This window comes from Colobus angolensis, unplaced genomic scaffold, assembly GCF_000951035.1.
Source record: "Colobus angolensis palliatus isolate OR3802 unplaced genomic scaffold, Cang.pa_1.0 Scaffold41, whole genome shotgun sequence".
NCBI classification, from domain to species: Eukaryota; Metazoa; Chordata; class Mammalia; order Primates; family Cercopithecidae; genus Colobus; species Colobus angolensis.
This window is the reverse complement of record NW_012117488.1, coordinates 12,535,924-12,541,002: the sequence shown is the minus strand read 5'-3', so window position 1 is coordinate 12,541,002 and position 5,079 is coordinate 12,535,924. Positions and strand designations below refer to the sequence as shown.

The window sequence follows — 5,079 nt, the reverse complement described above, 5'->3', positions numbered from 1 at the left end:
TTACTTTAATTTGGATTTTCTATGGTACAGTGATTTTTTTTCACTGTAGATAAAGTGAAAAGATAGAAAAAGATAAAGAAAGATAAAGAAGCAAAAAGACTTAAGTCAGCATGACATTGTAATTCAGGTGAATAGACTGCATTCGATTAGAAAGAAAGGAAATGGAAATATCCAAAGAACAGAAAGAGAAATCAAGAGAAAGAAAAAGTGATATGAGAGAGGGAGGGGAAGAGGAAGGGATAGGAACCTTCCATTAACAGTAGTTACATGTTATGTGTTACATGCAAAACACATTGGAAATAATTCTCTAAGACTACATAATAATTCTTTCTTTATTATTTCTTATCTTTTAGCCAGAGAAGAACGTAGCATTAGGAGACATTGTGTTTTCCCTGGTTACCATCTCCTCTACCTCCACCCTATTGTTCCTCCTTTCCCTCCTCCTCACTCCCTCTTTCTTTTTTTCTCACTCTCTCTTCCTCCCTCTTTTTTCTCTCCCTCTTTCTTCTTTTCTATTCTCTTGTATATTTCTTGAATCCAGGGAAATATAATTTGCAAATAAAACTCTTGAAAAATTTGTATTTTGGAGCTAGCAAGTGATAATTATAGACTCTGTATTCATAGTTATACTATCATTACAAATTCTTCTCAGCCTTTTAACAAATGCAAAGACATTTTATTGTATTTTTTTGCTTTTGTCACATGCAAGAAAAAAAAATCAGCTTTTTTTTTTACTATCAGGAAATCTTGAATAAAATTTCTATCAGCACCAAGTAAAATTTACCTTGAAGAATCTAAATGACTGCAATGAGCCATTTGATACCAAAACTGAGTTAAGATATACATTTTGATTTTTAAAAGTAAATATATAAAAAAATCCTTACGTACTATTAGCTATACTATCAGGCGTTCCTATTTCATTATTTATGGGGAAGGTTTTAATACTGAAATAAACTTTTTAGTCTTCATTAGTAGGTACATAATGCAATTTAAAGTAGAAAAACTCAAAACTGTAACTGCAACTTTATTTTTCATTGCTATCATTTCCATCTTATTCCATCCTAGGTAATTTTTTTAGATGTTTTAGGACTTTTATGTTCTTCACTTATTCACCATAAAATGCTGACAATAGATAAACATTAGGGGAAAGACTTTTCAACAAAGTATCACTGTCATCGTCAAACATTACAAAGAAAACAGTCAAGAGAACAAAGGATAAGGTAATTTAACAGAAATGTTTAGTTTAATGGCATAATTGAAAACCAACCAACCAATCAGTTTTCTCTTCTACCTATAGAAAGAACGGTAAAAATGAGTCAAGAGCTTCTACATCTTTGTCATAAAGGAGCTTAAAAAGAGGAAGAAGAAGACTGGGGACAGGGTGCAACTGTTGCTAAAGGAATGCTATAATGCAGAAGGTCAAGGATTTAATAAATTCTAAAAGTTCTACATGTATCAGTGATAACTGTATTATTAGAAATATAAATGTATAGAAATATAAAGTATATGGTATTAAAAACAGACCATGCTAATATAAACATACATAAAGTATGTCACTTCTCTTGTAATAACAGTATAATGATTGATCTACAGTTTGCCCTTTGCCCAGTACTCTTAAACTACTCCTCCAATGGTCATTGGTGACCTTGAATCAACAGCCGCTGAACCCAGGAGACCCCACAGATGTTTAGATTCAGCACCTAGAGGGCCCCACCTACCCTCTATGCTGTGTGTTCCCATGACTCCAGAAATAATTAATTGCAACTTACATTATTAAGTCTACAAGCAAATTTGAAATCTAACTAGAAAAAGTAGCAACAAAGGCAAAATAAGTAGGAATTTGTTAGAAAAGCAATGAGAAGATTTTTAAAAATGCTTCCAGTTCAAGTCAGAATTAAGGTGAACATTAGGTCCCACCAGCTTTACAGAGCTGTAGATGTTTTGCTGTTGTTCTTTCAAAAAAGAAGAATCTACAATAAACATGTTCATTTGAGAAAAATACTCTGTTTGTTAACTTTTTGTAGCCATCCCCAGGTTGCTTTAAACTTTGTATGTTCTAGAACAGAGTATATCCTGGTTAGGATGTGTTCACAGCTGATGCATCTCCAAAAGATTTTTCATGAAGGCGGCCAGCTTCTGAACATCTTCAATCGTGACAGCATTATACAGAGAGGCCCGGATGCGTCCCACGGACCTATGCCCTTTCAAGGACAACATATTGAGTTCAAGAGCTTTATCAAGAAATGTTTTTTCTAAAGCATCATCTCCTTTGGTATTGCCAGTGAGGGATGGAATATTCATCTTGCTTCTACTTTGGGGCTCCACTGGACATACGTAGAATCCTTGAGAATTATCAATAATCTCATAAATCATTTGAGATTTGATGGAGGTAAGCTTCTCCATGGCTGTGGCACCTCCATTGTTTTTAATCCTCTCCAGGACCAAGACCATGATGCAGATGCTGAAACATGGAGGCGTGTTGTACAAGGAGCTGTTTCCAGCCTGCACCTCGTATTCCAAGACTGAGGGACACTCTCAGAGGACAAACCCCAGCAGGTCATCACAGACAATCACCACGGTGACACCAGCTGAGCCAACATTCTTCTGAGCACCTGCAAAAATCACACCAAACTTGGAAACATCCACTGGCTTGGACAGGAAGTTTGAGGACATGACACAAACCAGTACTGCTCCCTTGACATGGGGTATAAAGTTAAACTCCGCACCATGCACCATCTCATTTGCTCAGTAATACACGTAAGAGGCATCCGGATTGAGGTTCCAGGTGCTTGGATCTGGAATTTTTGTGTAACTCCCAAGTTTAGGGTGAACTATATTTATAGTCTCAAACTTCTTGGCTTCTTCTGCAACCCTTAGCTGACCAAGTTCCTGTCACCACATAGTCCGCACATCTTTCTGCTTTCAAGCCAATCAGTTTTAAGGGGACAACACCGAACTGGCCGGACCCACCTCCTTGCACAAAAATCACCTTACAGTCGTCTGGAACGGCTAGCAATTCCCGCACAAGATTCTCTGTATTGTTAATAATCTTGGCAAAATCTGATGACCTGTGATTATTTCAAGAACACTAAAGCCAGCCCCTTTGTAGTCCAATAACTCCTTTTTTATCTCTAACAACACTGAGTGAGGCAGCTTGGCAGGACCAGACCCGAAGTTGACCACCTGCCTCGGGGCGTCCACGGTGTGGCAGCGCGGGTGGCGACTCAACCAAGGAAGACCAATTGCGTGAAGGGCTAGCATTCCCAGCTAGGTAATTCTTAAAGATAAGTGGTTAAGTGAGTGGAGAACACAAACTTACAATGATTTGCCTGGTCTTCTAAGCAGACAACAAAGAAACAAATACATAAATTTAATTAAAGTCAAATTTATTTTAAAACATAAAGGTAACTCTGATTCTACACTGACCCAAGGCCTATTGAATACTGTGGTTGTAAACTCTTCATCCTTTGAAGTCTTTCAGGGAATCAGTATAACAGTGGGCAAGTTGTTTCTTTCTGGGTATTTAAATGGCACCCTATTGTCCTGAAAAAAAAAAAATTTATGACCCTTTTCAATTGTCCATCTATTAGGCACCCTAGTAAAGAAATGGTCTAAACACAAGCTTAGGAGTCAGGAAACTTGGAGTGTAGTTTTAACACCATTTTAAAGCCAATTTTGTGATTCTGAGTAATGTGGCAAAGCAATAGTTTTCAGTTCCTCAATTCTCTCACCGGAAAAGAAATTGCTGGATAATTTAAAGTAATACGTGTCAATAATTATTACTTAGTAATGGAAATATAGTAATAATTACATCCATTTTCTATGATTTATCTGTAAAGAAACTACCAGAGAATTCATGGAAATTACTCTGTCTTTATTCTTTGGAAATTTTCTTTCCAAGTAGTGAGAATCAGTAAATGGCATTGGGTGCTCAATTTAAGTCTCCAGCAAACTGAAAAACAGTCAAACAACTAACAGATTTCCTTTGCATTCAAAAATATAAAAGGTCAGGGAATTCAAAAGTAACCGTTTCCTAGATGGCCTACTTTTAGAAAGGATGAAATTTAATTTTGGTGCTAGAAATTCAGAAACTTTCTCATTCTACATATAGGTGATTATGTTATAAAAGTGTTACTAACATCCCCAGTTATACTTATTTAACATGGCATCTTTCTAAAAACACTTGAACAATAAGCAACATTTGAGTAAACCACCACAGAAATTCTATCCACAACGAAGGAACTCATACAGAGCCTTAGCCCTCTGAAAGCAACCAGAAATGAAGCCAGATGATCATATGCAACATACACCACAGTCATACCCTCAAGGAAAAAAAGAATGAAACATTTAAAAGTCTCGTACAAATGATAGCAAATTCAAAAACAAGAAGCAACAACTCTTTCACATGAGAAGGCATCAGTACAAGATCTCCAGCAGTACAAAAAGAGTGTTTTGACACCTTCAAAGGATCACAATAGCTCTCTAGCAATAGATCCTAACAGGAATGAAAATTCTGAAATAACAGATAAAGAATTCAAAATATGGGTTGCAAGGAAACTCAATGAGATACAAGAGAAAGTTGAAAACCAATACAACAAAACCAGAAAATTTATTCAAGATATGAGAGATGAGATGGCTACATATTATTACAGCAATTTGGAGATATATATAGATATATAGAGATATATGTACATAGCTTCATATATATATATAAATGGCTATAAATATGTATGGAGAGATATATATATGCATATATAACAGAACTGTGGAATTTAAAAATTCACTAAAAGAATTGCAGAACACAATAGAAAGTTTCAAAAATAGACTAGACCAATCGGAAGAAAATAATTCAGAGCTTGAAAACTAGTCTTTCAAATTAACACAGTCAGCCAAAAAAAAAAAACAAAAAAGCTTTTTGAAAGAACAAAGCCTTTGAGAAATATGGGATTACGTAAAGCAACCAAAATCTATGACTTATTGGCATTCCTGAGCGAGAAGAAAAAAAAAAACAACTTGGAAAACATATTAGAGAGAATAATTTAAGATTTTTTTTAACGTGGTTACAAAGGTAAAAATCCG

At 35.5% G+C, this 5,079-nt stretch overlaps 1 pseudogene across 1 annotated transcript; it reads right to left on the bottom strand.

The window, feature by feature from the left end:
* Positions 1-1,113: 1,113 nt before the first annotated feature.
* Positions 1,114-3,261, bottom strand: LOC105521863 (annotated as a pseudogene). The gene has a single exon (XR_001003348.1). The product of XR_001003348.1 is annotated as a phosphoserine aminotransferase pseudogene (transcript).
* Between the last annotated feature and the right edge of the window lie 1,818 nt (positions 3,262-5,079).